The following is a 17131-nucleotide window of genomic DNA, read 5'->3' as shown; positions in this document are numbered from 1 at the left end:
TCTCCACATCCTCTCCAGCACCTGTTGTTTCCTGACTTTTTAATGATTGCCATTCTAACTGGTGTGAGATGGTATCTCATTGTGGTTTTGATTTGCATTTCTCTGATGGCCTGTGATGACGAGCATTTTTTCATGTGTCGGTTGGCTGTGTGCATGTCTTCTCAACCCCATCAAAAAGTGGGTAAAGGATATGAAGAATAGTTAATTTATCACTCTTAAGAAATATAACAATAGTTTATTGATATCATTAAATATCCAGCCAGAATTCAAATTTCTCCACTTGTCTCCTAAGTGTGTTTTTACTGTTGGTTTGCTGGAATCCCTAACAAACATGCTCATATATGTTTGTCTCTCATTCCCTTTTTTAAATATATAGGTTCCACCTACTATTTATTTTTCCTGGAATTATATTTAAAAAAGAATTCAGGATATCTGTTCTAATGAATTCTCCACATGCTGGATTTGGTTAATTGCTTCTCTATGATGTGACTTCATGCGGCCCCCTTTTCCTCGTATTCCTTTTAAACTTTTAGAGCAGGAGGCTTGGTGAGATCAGTTTTGATTTATTGGCTCAGCTCATTTAATGGGCAATGATGTGTACGTCCTGTTGCACTACATCAGGAGTCACAGAATGTCTCTGTCTCTCTCAGTACTGTTAAGATTGACTAGGGGTTTTAGGTGTTGCCATCTTAATTTATTCAATGGTTACAGCATGCCACTTCTCTCGGTAAAGTTGACCTTAGACAGACACTGACAGACTCCAGACACTGCTTAAATTGGTTGGCAAGGGACCCAGAGACTTCAGTCCTCACACATCACACAATGAATGATGACAAAGAGACTGCATTCTCAGTTGCCTTACGAGTCCAAGATTCTGTGATTTTCTGGTTTTCTACACCCAGTTGTCTTAAAGTGATACTTTCCATGGTTGATTTGTTTTAGTCAGAGATAATTTTGTTTCTGCTCTTCACCTTTCATATCAAAATATTCTTAGACCCAGTGAGTAAAGACTGCATATATACCCATACACATATGTGATTTTTACTCTGTATTTTTTGTATGGAGTATGTGCTTTGAAGGAAGCCTAATGTTCTTGAATATGATTTGACTGTATTTTGGGATAATTTTTTTTCCATTGGAGTAATTCACTGAAAATTACATAGAAAATTCTAATCAACATACAACTTGTACATTGTACACAAATTTTCAGTATTATATGCTTAAAATTAGTGAGATTTAACCAAACAGATATTTGTTGAGCACCTTTTAACTTCCAAAACTTCTATTTAGCATAAGCATATACCATAAATTAATGGAAAACTCCAGCTCTGAAAAAGTTTATATCTCTGTTCAGTTGTGGGTTACTTTATTTTGTAGAACTCTCAATAATTTTATGGCATTTATATCCTATATTTTAGGTACTTAATATACAAGCATACTGATCTTGGACAATCCAATTTACCTTTATGATCTCATTCTCAGGTGGCTCTAAAGAAATTGAAGACTGAGGAAAGCAGTATATTAGCATGTTTCAATGTGGAAAAATGGAAAATCTTAGTCTGAATACATCACAAAATCAATATTATTTTTCCTTATGTGATATATATTTATCAATTTTTAACATATAAGTGGTTGTAAATATTAAAATTCACCCTGAAAATATAACAAATTATTTATGCTTATGCTTTATTATCCTAATAGGTTGTGACATTTTATTTTTCTTGGAGAAAATGACTAAAAAAATGTAGAAATGGGAATTAGCTAATTGCGTTATCCTTATTATTTTCTCCGAAAAGAGATTAAATTTTAAAACAACATTGATATGTTTTCTTCAGAAACTAATAGAATAAACTAAACTGAAAAAAGGAAATGTAACTGTTGACCCTGCTCAAAATCTGAATTTGTGTAGAGACTGGCACCACTCTGAGTAAAATTATCATAATTATACATTAAGATGAGAAGCAATATTTAAAAAACAACAGTGAATAATTAGCCTGAAATGGATACCTTTAATGTTAGCTATGCCTCTTTATGATTGTAGGGACTAGTAAATGATATTAAACCACTTCAGGTGAGACTGTTAAAGTGTAAAGTGTCCTATGCTCAAGATAATGTAAAAGAAAAGCATTATTCTAGAGAATTTTGTAATTTCAGCTGCTATTTCCGACCTTGACAACATTAACATTTTTTCCCAAATTGTGTATTGAATTCAGATTTATTTATAAGGTAACATACAAAATTTTACATAACCAATTTCAAATATCACTAACAATTCTCAAGAGGGTTAAAAATTCTGTTTGCCTCTTAGACTAAAGACGCTGATGGGCCAGTTTATTACTGAAGCATTAACTCGGCACACTTCATTCTTCACCTGCTGTATTTGCTTTCATAGATTTGTCAGAAAGAAGAAAAAAAACGTACTTGAAATGTCTAAGACTGTGTGACTCATGCAGCACACAGGATAATGTTTATGACAGAATTAAACAGTCAAACCTTGAGCTGAGGCAGAGGCAATGGCAGTCATGAAATCCACATTACACTACAAAAAAAATTCAGGTAATGAACGTTTTATTGAATATGGTCCCAATTCCACATGTTCTTAATCTCTGCTTAGTATTTTTTAAAGAAAGGTAGTTTTAATAAAACACCAAATTAAATTCAACAGACATTTATTTAGTGCCTATGCACTAGGCACTGCACTAGTCAATAAAAGAGACTGCCACAATCTCTGTCCACAAAGAGTTCCAATACAAGAATGGAATAGTCACGTGAAACACTGTCAGCCTGGATGATGAAGATAAATACTTATTTCAAGGAGTCGCTTAACCACAATTAGGAAGAGGGAAATAGAAGCAGAATTAAGGAGCTTCTAAGAGCAGGTGAAGCTTCAAACGTGTAGAGCACTTGTAGAGTGAGCCAGGCAGACACAATCTCTCCAAGTTTAAGTGCATCCTCCTCACCACATGATACTGTCCTTAAGAAAAATAATCATCCCCACTCAGGTTTCTCCATGGGGGGATTTTTTAGCTGAAGGAGTACTCCTTGCACCCTCCCTTTCTAGGCTCTTCACTTGTATTTTCCCATGGTATAAGTAATGAGCTATCTGACTCATGAATTTGGAAGAACACTCCCCTTTGGAGCAAGTCTGCCTTACAAACAGATGGGTGCTGGCCTATTTTCTCAACCTGTGGTGAGCTTGTTGGTCATGCTCTGGTGGAGCAGCCTGTGGTTTTCCTGTTTTCCTAATAACTGGGTAAACAGGTTGGCCCAGTTCTAGGAAGGGTTCTCAAGTCCATTTGGCTGTGTATCTAAGCCATGTCCTTTACCCGTTTGATATATTTTTTATCAGCACGAAAGCTGACAATTTGCTCTCCATCTGTCTGACTTCTGCGTTTAATTCTCAATTTATTCCAAGCATGGACAGTAAAGAGGGCTGTTATTTAGAGATTCATTAAAACTTCAACTGTCAGTTCCAGTATATTCTCTTAGGTGGTTGTTTAAATACATAGTTTAATTTTGCTGATGAGTTCAGAATCCTAGAACCTAGTTTAAATTCACCCCAGGACATGGTAGCATCACTTGTCCAGAGTCAGGGCCAAGAATTAAACATGTAATAGTAGTTGTAAAGTCTTAATGAATACATACTTATAGCTTGTTTTCTTTGATAGGTCAAAAAAGTAACAAATAATGCAAATCTCTCTTCATTGAAAAATAACTGTGAGCACACAATATTGCTCGTGTGTTTTTTGCATTACTGTCTTAGGCTGCTCAGGTTGCCCTAACAAACACCATAGATTGGATGATATCAACAACAGACATTTATTTTCTCATGCTTTTCAATGCTGGAATTCTGAGATCAGGATCCCAACACAGTTTTCAGCGAGTTGCTGGTAAACAGCTGCCTTTTTGCCATGTGCACACATGACCTACATTGTGGACACGTGAAGAGAGAAGGAACATGCCCTCTGGTATCTATTATTATAAGGACACCAGTTCTATTATCAATATATCAGGACCCCACCATTCTGACTTCATTTAACCTTAATTACCTCCTTATAGGATATATAGACAAATAGCATCCCCTTGGAGGTTAAGGCTTATATACATATATATATATATATTTTGGAAGGGGCACAATTCAATATATAGCTGTCACTTTTGTAATGAAGGAGTGATGATAACTAATTCACCTTTTCTGAACACTTTTCCTGTGCTGAGTTTAAATTTAATCCTTGATAATATTTTATTATTGTTTTAAGAAATTTAAGAAAATATTTAAGAAAATAAAACAAAAGCTAGTGCTATTAATTTCCCATGGTCACTCGGTGACAGAATTAGAATGCACATTCTTCAATTGAATGCTGATCTATTTACTGTTGACTTTCAGGCAGTGATGGCTCATATTACTTTTATACTTTTGTGTACTTGTTGCTAGAGATTTAAAAACGGGGGTGTGCCTACAGAAGTAGGAACTAATGCAAACAAGCAATTGAAAATAGCATGCTGTTTAATTGTTTCAGTGGTATTAAATCCAAATGTTTCCCGTATATACTATTTTACTTAATTTTAATTGTTTGTCTTTTTTTATAAACATACATATTTTCTGTGATAAAGGCTAAAAGGAACCCAGGACTAGAATATTCTGACAAGAAGAAGAAAAAAATGTTTAGTGTAAACCATATAGATTCTAAACAGCAAATAGCAAACATGTAGGAAAAATTTCCAGAGTGATATGGTTTTGGGCATTTGGGTAAAATATAATCTAAAAAAAATACACATTAGTTATAGAATTGAATTAAAATTATATATGAAGTATAAAATTTAGAATCTTGAAGAGATTTATTCACTTTTTCAAATTCTAGGTCACTAACATAGTAAAGCTATCTGCATGTCTGAAGGTATTAACAAATTAATTTGTTTGCACATTTACTTGTATATTTAATTTCCTGTGACTGATACTCCAGGCATTGTAAGAGTAAATAAATCCTACAAATTCCTGATTATGATGTGGGATTAGTTAATTTAATAAATATGTCCAACATGTCCTTGCTTTGAGGCTGTAACACTGATTCACATAAAGACAACACTGAAACATTCCTCTTGTTTCCTATTAGCTTATTTTTATTTCCTCCTAATAGTGCTATATTTCACTAATTATTTTTGGATTCATTTATAATTCAATCTACTTTATTAGGTAAAATGAAATAATCTCTAGGGTTATTTTCATTAATATTTCAACAAACATCTGTCTTACTAGTGGAGACGTTTGCATAACCCAGGAAAAACAATATGCTATCAACTAGGATTAATATTATTCCAATAGGTTGTATAGAGGCAACAGCAAGAAAGTAAAGAATAGATAAAATTATTTCCAAGCTGGTACTGATAAAAGGTAAGAAAAAATAAAACAGATGTGTTGCATTTTTTTTTAGTGTTCTTCTCAATGTGAAGTAAATAGCCCCATAGAATATGCTGTTTTGACAATACTGATAGAAATTTTCTTTAAAAGATGGCATCTGAGGAAGTAAGCTAGGAGATTTTATAATAAATTATTTTATTGTTTTCTTCTTGGAAAAACAGTATTACAGTGAAAATTGGTATACTCTTTCATTGCGTCTCTTACCAGAATGCTTTCAAGAGTTGCTTTTGGTTTATCGGCAGCAGTGTGCTCTACAGCCCAACACCCCTCTGTGTCCCCTTCAGCAGAGCACCACTTTGGTTCATAAATCTTCAACCAGAACAAAAACTTACACTAAAATGGCTTGGGTATAACTCAGACGGTAGAGCCAGAAAGTACTGTGAACTTTTAAAGCATTTTCACAACAAAATGCACATTTCAAATTGGAAATTTCTGTAAGATAAGATAAAGCTCACAGTGTTCTTTTATTGATGCACTATGCAATGCAATTTTTATACTCTCATATCTCCTGTAATAGAAAATATGACCTGAAGCTACACATAACACCAGTATTTGGAAGCATTACAGGCCTTAGTAAAGTGTATTATGCCTTGGTGATGCATTCAAAAGAAATCCAAAAGCATATAAATCTAACTATTGCCCTTCAACTACACCTTTGGGGGAGATTTCAAGTTTTCAGAATCTGAATGCTTCTTAGCAGGTTAGAAATTTAGAACCATTGGCTATTTCTCAAACGAATGCTTGACCTCTTCCCAGACGGGAATTAGAAGGGATAAGAGGATAGTATAAAGACAGAAAAGCTATTTTTATAATAGAGACATCACAGTAATATTAAATAATATATCATCTATACATATATAAACACACACACGTTCATAAGGCACATGTATAAAAGCCTTTTATCAAACTTTCTCCCTTTTCCCTGATTCACTTTTCTAAACATCACCCTTTACCACTTGATATATCGAATATATTTAAATTTGTTTTCTATCTTAGTTATCTATCAATAATGAAAAAGTGAATACAGAAGGAAACTACATGCTACTTTCCCTTATTCCATGACTATGTCTCTCAAAACACAGGTTCAATATCAATTTATTTTATTTTAAAGCATTTGTGCAGCTACTATATGTGTAACACCTACTTGGTACTTGTAAGGCTATAATAAGAATAAGATGAGGAACTGTCAAACATATAGTTTTCTGAAATCGCTCTTCTGTGGCAGAGAATGAAATGTCTCTTGTCATTTCATCTGTTGTTAGTGGAGAAATAATTACCATTACCACAGTGTTACATAATAAACAGAATTTTCTTGCTTTTTAGGGAAGATAAAAAATATCTTTAAACAACCAATTGGTTTTTTCAAGAACATAAATACATGTAAGTACATTTATATAAATTATCAGTAATGAAACATTTATATAAATTTTTAATTGATATACATTATAAGTAATGAAAAATGTATTATATATTAGAAAAATATATGCGAAGAATCAGAATTAGTGTGAAGATGTGCTAACTATAGTATAATATAATGATATAATATAATATAATATAATATAATATAATATCACATCTTAAGGTTTCAATCAATTCAATTTCTAGATTAGGAACACAAATCTAAAACATTTAAACTATAGATCGATGTTTAAGATATGGAAATTACAAGTCTAACTTAAAATGAGAAATATGTAAAATTAGAGAGGTGATTTTCTGTCTTGGATGAAACAGTACACTTATGACTAGAGGTAGAAACTAATTTTTTGAAGAAGAAGATTAAGAAAAGATGTTTTAAAAATTCTTCCATACAATGATTTAATTATTTGTAGATTAAAATGTTTGAAAATTATTTGCATATAATGCTATTTATTTTGTAGATATATTTGTGTATTTCTAAAATTATACTGCCAGCACATAGATGTATAATGTTAAATCATGGTTTGATTTCCTTCTATGATTTATGCTGTATTGAAATTTATGCTGATATATGAGTTATAAATATTTAACTAATTTCTAGAGATTTTTAAAACAATGGAAACACATTTAGTAACAATGCATTAATATAATGATACGGAAGATTATATGATTACAAAAAAACGTATTTAGTTAAAATAGATGCTGGAGTCTTGCGCAATTCAGGACTAAAACTCATCATTACAATATATTTCCCAGCTTTTTCTTTCTCTTCTTCCTAGCATATGATGCTCGTGTTTTGAAGTAAATACTTGAGTAGTGAAATATTTTAATAGTATCTTTATATTTATTTTTAAAATAAGAAATAATTATTTCAAAAACATTCTAAAAAATTTAATGATATTAATAAAAATAGTCAATTTTTAAAAATATGACTGAAGTTGTCTGGGAGAGGTGGCTTATGCCTGTAATCCCAGCACTTTGAGAGACTGAGGCAGGCTGATCACGAGGTCAATAGATCAAGACCATCCTGGCCAATATGGTGAAACCCTGTCTCTACTAAAAATACAAAAATTAGCCAGGCATGGTGGCAGGCACCTGTAGTCACAGCTACTAGGGAGGCTGAGGCAGGAGAATGGCTTGAACCTGGGAGGTAGAGGTTGCAGTGAGCCGAGGTCGCGCCACCGTACTCCAGCCTGGCAACAGGCTCAATTCCATCTCAAAAAAGTAAAATAAAATAAAAACGACTGAAATTATTTTAATAGTGATAAAAATAAAAAAGTATCCCCCAAAATAGAAAAGTTCCAAGGACTGAGTCTTAAATACATAAATCATAAAACTACATGTCTTCTAAGACACGCTCATATTTGCCCCTTCAACACCAATTATATTTTAAGCATGTCACTAAAAAATGTGAGTATAGTAATTAATTATTTATTAATTACCCAATATAAGAACCAGGAGATCACTACTGTGCATGGTTAAGAATTGCAAAGCATGGTGCTGTGGATGTCGAAGTTTTGCACTGAACGGGTGAAGACCTGTAAAGGGCTCCAAATACAAAAGTCATTTGTGTGTGCTTTTTTAACTCTAAAACATAGGTTAAAAAAAAAAAAAAAAAAAAAAAAAAAAAAAAAGAGGATGTGGGGGTTCAAAGAAAAGTCACGCAAAGTTTGCCATGCATCACATTAAAATAGTCAAGAAAATTTATTTACAGCTAACAATGAAAGCTACAATTCCATTTGTATGTTTTCACATGCAAATGGATCACTGAAGATTTTCAGCGTTTCTAACATTTTATCTTTAAAGTCATGTTGATTAATTTGAGTTACTTTCCGCAAACATTTCAATTAAACTATTGTTTCTCTGAGCCTGATTACAATCCTCAAGAAGCCAATTTTCAACCTAATTTCTCTTCCTCTTCTTCCTCTTTCCCCCACTTCTTTCTCTTTTTTCTCCCTCTCTCTCCTTTTCTTTTTTTCTCCTCTCCTCACTCGCTGTCTCTCCCTCTCATTTAATCTCTCTAACCCCCAACCCCCAGTCAGAGTTGTTTCCAAACCCCTTAGCTGTTTTTGTTGATTAGCAATATCAAAAGTATGGAGCACGGGACAAATCTAGATTCCCTTTGTGGACAATGGAGGAAAGAAAAAAGAATAAGACAAAAGAATTTAAAAAAATAATAATAATATGATATCTGCCAAAGGAAAAATGAGAGTTTACAAAGCCTTTTAAATATAATTAGCTCACTGTTCTAAAAGTAAAAATATACAAAAAGTATAGAAACACAAAAAGTATTGAACCTTTTAAAATTGTTTTACAAGTTTAGGAAAAATGTACACAAAAGTATAGAAAAGAATTGACTGGGAAAATGTGTAACTATGCTTACAAACTATTTCAAGTAGAGAGATCATCATGAGTAATTATTTTCTCTATATTATTTCTACTGTTTCAAAAGACTCAATGCACATAGATTTATTTTTTAACTTAGAAAAATATTGGGTTATTGTGTAAATAAGTATTAACAAATATCTCCATTGTATTATTTTTAAATGTCTTTTAGGGTTAAAAAATGGTCCTTACACTTTCTTTTAAAAATCATTTTTGTTACAATATAGCTATTCTCAATTGTGAGAAGTCAAAAATTAAACTACAAACTTAAATATAAGAATTTTATATTTGCATTACCAAATAATCAGTGTTTTTTTTTTTTTCTTTTTTTTTTTTTTTTTTCTTTTTTTAAGAAATCAATGAAAGGCAAATGAAAATAGAAATGCAACTTAGAGGAATTGCCATACTGTTTTCCATAATGGTTGAACTAGTTTAAAATCCCACCAACAGTGTAAAAGTGTTCCTATTTCTCCACATCCTCTCCAGCACCTGTTGTTTCCTGACTTTTTAATGATTGCCATTCTAACTGGTGTGAGATGGTATCTCACTGTGGTTTTGATTTGCATTTCTCTGATGGTGAGTGATGATGAGCATTTTTTCATGTGTCTGTAGGCTCTATGAATGTCTTCTTTTGAGAAATGTCTGTTCATATCCTTTGCCCACTTTTTGATGGGGTTGTTAGATGTACCATATGACCCAGCCATCTCACTACTGGGTATATACCCAAAGGATTATAAATCATGCTGCTATAAAGACACATGCACACGTGTGTTTATTGCGGCACTATTCACAATAGCAAAGACTTGGAATCAACCCAAATGTCCATCTGTGACAGACTGGATTAAGAAAATGTGGCACATATACACCATGGAATACTATGCAGCCATACAAAAGGATGAGTTTGCATCCTTTGTAGGGACATGGATGCAGCTGGAAACCATCATTCTCAGCAAACTATCACAAGAACAGAAAACCAAACACCGCATATTCTCACTCATAGGTGGGAACTGATCAATGAGATCACTTGGACTCGGGAAGGGGAACATCACACACCGGGGCCTATCATGGGGAGGGGGGAGGGGAGAAGGATTGCATTGGGAGTTATACCTGATATAAACAACGAATTGATGGGTGCAGCACACCAACATGGCACAAGTATACATATGTAACAAACCTGCACATTATGCACATGTACCCTAGAACTTAAAGTATAATCATAAAAAAATAAATAAATAAATAAATAAATAAATAAATAAATAAATAAATGCACCTTAGAAATTTAGAATACCGTTACACATTTTTTAGGGTAATTTACACCCTTTCTAAATTAGTCTGTTTTCAAGAGGAAGGCATGTGTGTGGCCTGGCTCCCATGTTATAGGAACTCTGTGGAGAGAAAATAGTGGTATTCAACAGTAGCTCAAATAAAGTGACCTACAGAGTAGAAAAAAAGAAAGACTCAAGCAAATGTAAATAATTGTTCATTATATTTGCAAGGAAAGAAGAAAGTACATTAATAAATTAAGAGACAATGTACTCATTGTTATGAGAATTTATGAATCAAAATAAAAAGAAAAGCAAACTAAAAACCATATTAATATAGAAAAAATTATGCTTCCTCCCTTAGATATTAAGAAAAAAATATTTAAAACAATTTTCTAAATTATTTAGGTATTAGCTCTATTAGTAAGTGACAGTTGCTTGATTGTTTAGTTGGAAATATTTTTAATGTGAAAGGAATACCCAAGATAAACATTCAATATATAGAAAAAAATAAGAATCATGATAAACCATAGCACCCACAGATTATTACTCACACTTTGATGAGTTACATGCAAAAATAAACAGAGATGGTGAACTAAAGAAATAACTGCTCTTTGGGGAGACACATCTCTCCATTTTCTTTTAAAAAGTTCTTCAATCACAGTTGTAAATTTTATTTACATAGGCAGTGAATTTTTCTTCCTAATATTCTCATATTGATATATATATATATTATTTATTTTTATAAATCAATTTTTTAATTACCTAATTGGTTATTACGATAGTGACAGGAGGCAGAGAAATTCTAGGCAGACAGGGTCGGGTCTCTGGCAAAACCCCACCTTCAAGCCAAAGAGCCTGAAACCCATGGTCCGAAGTGAGAACTTCCACCCCTGTTTCCCTGCTCAAATATTGTCTTTTCCTAAACTACACACAGCCTGCCCCATCCCTCATCCAGTCCCTATAAAGACCCCAGACTCAGTTGGAGAGAAGCAGAGAAGCAGCTGGACATTAGAGAGAAATGACTTGACTTCAGAGGGATGGCTTGATGGAGAAGTGTCCAGCCAGAGACTGCTAGACTTGGGCTGAGTAAAGGAGACACCTCTGTCACAAGTCCCAAGAAGGGGTAAAGAAAATATCCTGCATCAATTGTATGTTGAAGAAAATTATTTATTAACCAATTATTTATTAAGTTTATTAAGATATTGTTTAATAATTCAATTAGTCTTATAAAATGTTTTATTTCATCAAATATTCAAATGTATTAAACTACATAGTGCTATGTAATATACTTCCTTAAGTTATTTTTACTTTCTGCTATGTGTGGTTTACATTTTTAATTAATTTAAGCTTTAACGTGTTTATGTTTCATTTTGTTTTGCTTTGCTTTATTAAGCTAGTGATTTCTAAAATCATGTTTTTAAAGAGCAAATATTGATAATCTAGAATTATTTTACATTGTGTATTTATTTACCTGTATTTTTTGTGAGTTGTTTTGCTGTTATTGTTGGTCAACTTTTGTTTCTACTGCTTATTGTTTCTAATACATGAAGGTTGTTGCTAAAATGCTAACCTCTTCAAAAAGATATTTTCCCATTTTATCTAAAATACTTCCACAATCACTCATACCTCACTTATTTATTGTATGACTTTTAGGTAAAATTTGTTATATCATTATATATTTATATTTCATTATTTCCTACACTGGAATATATGTAACAAGTCTGTCTCTTATTCAGTCCTTTATGTATTACACCACTTGCAGATTTTAAGTGTATATTTTTTGAACATAAGAAGCAATCTTGAGACTAACCTCTTTGTCTAGGCAAGTAAATTTGCTGGGGAAAAAAGAGAATAAATTCTTAATGTAGTCCATAGGTCTTAGAAACTGAAACTTTAAATGAAGCAACGTATAATGAAACCGATTTAGCATAGGCTAATTGATATCAGCAAGTTTTAAGTTCCTACAATATATTTCTGGTCACAAAAACATCATCGGACTTCTAAATAAACACCAAAACACTTCTAACATTAAATGCTGAAATAAATTGGAGCTATGCATACATTTAAGAAAGATCAATAGAAACAACATAATTATTATTGCATATTTCAGTTCAGCATCCCAGGTGGCTGGAGCATCTCCTGGCAGCTCAGGGCACAAAGAAGGAGCCAGTCCTGAACATGCCATTATCCCATCACAGGGCACACTCACACACACCAACAGTCACTCAGACTAGGACCACTTAGACAAGACAGCTAAGTTAATGTGCACAGCTGGGGGATGTCCAAGGAAACTGGAATAACTGGAAAAAAAACCCACCCAGACACCAGAAGAATGTGCAGCCCCCACACAGAGTGGCCCAGCTGGAAATTAATTTTTATTTAATCAGTGTTATAATAAATGATGTTGTAAGAGGACCTACTGCATACATTTATTCTACTAGATTTTCCATGTTTCTTTCTTGGAGCGCTCAGTCTGCCAACCTTTCTCCCGATGACATAAATATATAAGGATTCTAAAATAAGTCTTTTTTTTTTTTTTTTTTTTTTTTTTTTTTTTTTTTTTTTTTTGAGACGGAGTCTCATTCTGTCGTTAGGCTGGCGTGCTGTGGCGCGATCTCGGCCCACTGCAAACTCCGCCTCCCGGGTTCAAGCGATTATCCTGCCTCAGCCTCCTGAGTAGCTCAGACTACAGGCGCATGCCACGACGCCCGGCTAATGTTTTGTATTTTTAGTAGAGATAGAGTTTCACTGGTCGCGAACTCTTGAGCTCAAGCAATCCACCGGCCTCGGCCTCCCAAAGTGCTGGGATTACAGGCGTGAGCCACTGTGCTCGGCCTAAAAGAAGTCTTTCAAATCTTCCTTTTTTTTCTTTCATACTTCAATTTAGTAGACTAGGATGTTAATTCCTTGTGTCCTCTTTCCAATTTGTTCAAATTTAATTTTATCTAGCTGGTGTCCTTTGAATTTTATTGCTTGAGTTAGTGTACTGATATTCACTAATATCACTGTGGGTAAGGTTAGACTTACTATTTTGGGTAATTCTGTTCATTTTGACAGATATTAAGGAAGACCATTGATAAATGTATACTGACACAAACATCCCTCCTTGAAATATGCTGATGTCTTCTTGGTTTATATTCTACTTCTAAGTCCTGTTATGTCTTCAGGTACAGACGAATCAGAAAAGTGTGTTATATTGAGCCATATTACACATTAAGTATAAATATTTAAATAATTATATTTAATGAAAAGGTGACATTCCAATAGTAAATGAGATATTTAAGAAAACATCTGGCTGAGCACTGTGGCTCACGCCTGTAATCCCAGGACTTCGGGAGGCTGAGGCAAATGGATCACAAGGTCAGGCATTCAAGACAAGCCTGGTCGACATAGTGAAACCCCGTCTCTACTAAAAATACAAAAACTTAGCTGGGTGTGGTGGTGGGCACGTGTAATCCCAGCTATTTGGTAGGCTGAGGCAGGAGAATTGCTTGAACGTGGGAGACGGAGTTGGCAGTAAGCCAAGATCGTGCCACTGCACTCCAGCCTGGGCAACAGCATGTGACTTCATCTCAAAAACAAAACAAAACAAAACAAAACAAAAAAAACAAAAACAACTTATTAGCATAGAATCTCAGAAGTATATATATATATATGTCTACTACTTTTGATATATATATCTCACCACTTTTTGAAAGAAAAAGAATAATGCTACAAAAATATGTGAATAAATTTAAAACACTGTCCTTATAAAATAATGACAAAACAATATTTAGTGAGTAGGACAAAAAAGAGAAATATAGCTAAAATGCTGCACAATAATAGTAAATATATAAAGAGAAAGCTGTGGAAGCAGTCCCATAAACTCTAGTGTTAATTTGAGATAGGGTGATTATTGATTTATTTTATTTTATTTCATTTTATTTTATTTTAATCTTTTTTTTTTTTTTTTTTTTTTTTTTTTTTTTTTTGAGATGGAGTCTCACTCTGTCACTCAGGCTGCAATACAGTGGCTTGATCTCGGCTCACTGCAAACTCTGCCTCCTGGGTTCATGCCATTCTACTGCCTCAGCCTCCCAAGTGGCTGGGACTACAGGAGCCCAACACCACGCCTGGCTAATTTTTTGTATTTTTAGTAGAGACGGGGTTTCACCATGTTAGTCAGTATGGTCTCGATCTCCTGACCTCGTGATCTGCCCTCCTCGACCTCCCAAAGTGCTGGGATTATAGACGTGCGCCACCTCGCCTGGCCCAGATTAATTTTAGACTTTGATAAATTTAATATTCATCTTAAAATCTCCAAAGGACTAAGACAACAGAAATTCAGGATATAATCTCCAAAAGAGTAGAGTGGAAAAAAAAAAATAAAACGAAGAAAATAATATTTCTCAATCAGTATGAAATAAGGCAAGAAAGGCAAGAGAAGCAAAATATCAAGACTTACAGAAATCACAAAATAATGTTGTGGAAATAATCCAATTTTATGACTAGTTACAACAAATAGAAAAGGATAAAATAAAACCAACAAAATAAAGTCTGCAAGATTAGCTATAAGAAATATAGTTGTTTACATGAGATTCATATAAAACTCACACATGGAAGGATTAGAAGTAAAGTTTTAGATAAATACAAACAAAAAGAAAACTGAAGTGGTCATATTAATATTAGGAAAACAGATATTTAACATGAAACATTATTACCATGTATAAGTATGTCACTTCAAGTGAAAAAAAGAGAAATACCATGATTTTAAACTTGTGTACATGTAAAAACACAGTTTTGATTTTTTCTTTACTAAAAGGAAAATAAAAGCTGACAGAACCATAAGTAAAGATTTCCAAATAAACAAAACAGAAAAATTTAACTGAATTCTTTCAAAATGTTTAATATCAAGCAGAGAAAAGTAGAAAACATTCAAAAGCCTTGAATAGAAAAATTCGCAAGCTTGATCTAATCAATATATTTAGAATAGCATGCCGCAACTTCAGAATACACATACTTTTTAAATACAAAAGAATCCTTAAATAAAATTGTTCACATGTTAGGCAATCAAACATGTCACAACAAATATCAAAAAGGCAGGCTTTTAAGGACTATATTTTATTACGATAACTTAAAAGGGAAAAAGATAACATACTAATACTACACATCTTAGTATTTCAGGAGAATTGCAGTTCCATAATTTTTCTGGAAACTCGTAGATGTGCCCCATAAATAGCAAGCTTACTCTCTGAAATAACATGAGGCCCCAAAGCCCTGAAATTAAAGAGTTCCTGGCCCATCCAATCTCACAGCAGCCTGCCTGCCCTTTCCTTTCAACATGACAGATGATGCTGTGTCCTTCAACAGCGACTTCCTGGCAGGTGGGTGGTAGAAGCCATCTCTAAGGCAGCAGTAGCACCCATCGAGTGGCTCAAGCTGCTGCCGCAGCAAGGAAATTACCAGACATAAGCAATACAAGTGCATTATAGACTCTGTGGTCCATATTCCCAAGGAGAAGAGAGTCCTGTCCTTCTGGCGTTGTAACCTGGCCAATGTGATCAGATACTTCCCCACCCAGGCTCTCAACTTTGCCTTCAAAGATAAACACCAGCAGATCTTCCTGGGTAGTGTGGACCAGAGGACGCCCTTTTGGCACTATGTTGCAAGGAACCTGGCATCAGGCAGTGTGCTGGAGCCACATTCTTGTGTTTTGTGTACCCTTTTGATTTTGCCTGTACCCATCTACCAGCGGATGTGGGTAAAGCTGGAGCTGAAAGGGAATTCAGAAGCCTTGGTGACTGTCTGGATAATATCTACAAATCTAATAGGATTAAAGGCCTATGCCAAGGCTTTACCATGTCTGTGCAAGGTATTATCATCTACCCAGCTGCCTACTTCAGTATCTGTGACACTGCAAAGGGAATGCTTCTGGCTTCCAAGAGTACTCACATCATCATCAGCTGGATGATTGCACAGCCCGTCATTGTCATTGCAGGGTTGACTTCCTATCCATTTGACACTGTTCACTGCTGAATGGTGATGCAATCAGGGCATAAAGGAACTGACATCATGTACACAGGCATTTTTTTTCTTAGATGGAGTCTCTGTCGCCCAGGCTGGAGTGCAGTGGCACAATCTAGGCTCACTGCAACCTCCAACTCCCGGGTTCAAGCGATTCTACTGCCTCAGCCTCCTGAGTAGCTGGGATTACAGGCGTGAGTCACCAAGGCTGGTTAATTTTGTATTTTTAGTAGAGACGGGGTTTCACCATGTTGCCCAGGCTGGTCTTGAGTACACAGGCATTTTTGACTGCTGAAGGAAGATTGCTTTTGATGAAGAAATCAAAGATTTTTCAAGGGTGCATTGTCCAGTGTTCTCAGTGTCATGGGTGGTGCTTTTGTGCTTGTCTTGCATCATGAAATCAAGAAATACACATACATTGCTTCCTAAAATTTTTCCCTCTGTGAACAGGCATGTTGTATTATATAATATATCATGAGCATTCTTGACAGACTCATGGCTGTCAATTTATCAGTGGCAACTATTTACTGGTTGAAAATAGGAAGCAATAATATTCATCTAGCTAGTTTTCTCTTCTTTGTTTGTTGTTTGTTTGTTTGTTTGTTTGTTTGAGACAAGGTCTCACTGTGTCACCCAGGCTGGA

At 34.2% G+C, this 17131-nt stretch overlaps 1 pseudogene; it reads left to right on the top strand.

Annotated features, from left to right (window-relative positions):
- The first annotated feature begins 15805 nt into the window (after positions 1-15805).
- On the top strand, positions 15806-16917 carry LOC104655577 (annotated as a pseudogene).
- The last annotated feature ends 214 nt before the right edge of the window (positions 16918-17131 follow it).

This window comes from Rhinopithecus roxellana, chromosome 18 (genome assembly GCF_007565055.1).
Source record: "Rhinopithecus roxellana isolate Shanxi Qingling chromosome 18, ASM756505v1, whole genome shotgun sequence".
NCBI lineage: Eukaryota > Metazoa > Chordata > Mammalia > Primates > Cercopithecidae > Rhinopithecus > Rhinopithecus roxellana.
Note: the sequence above shows the minus strand (reverse complement) of the source record. Positions and strands in the feature narration are given on the sequence as shown.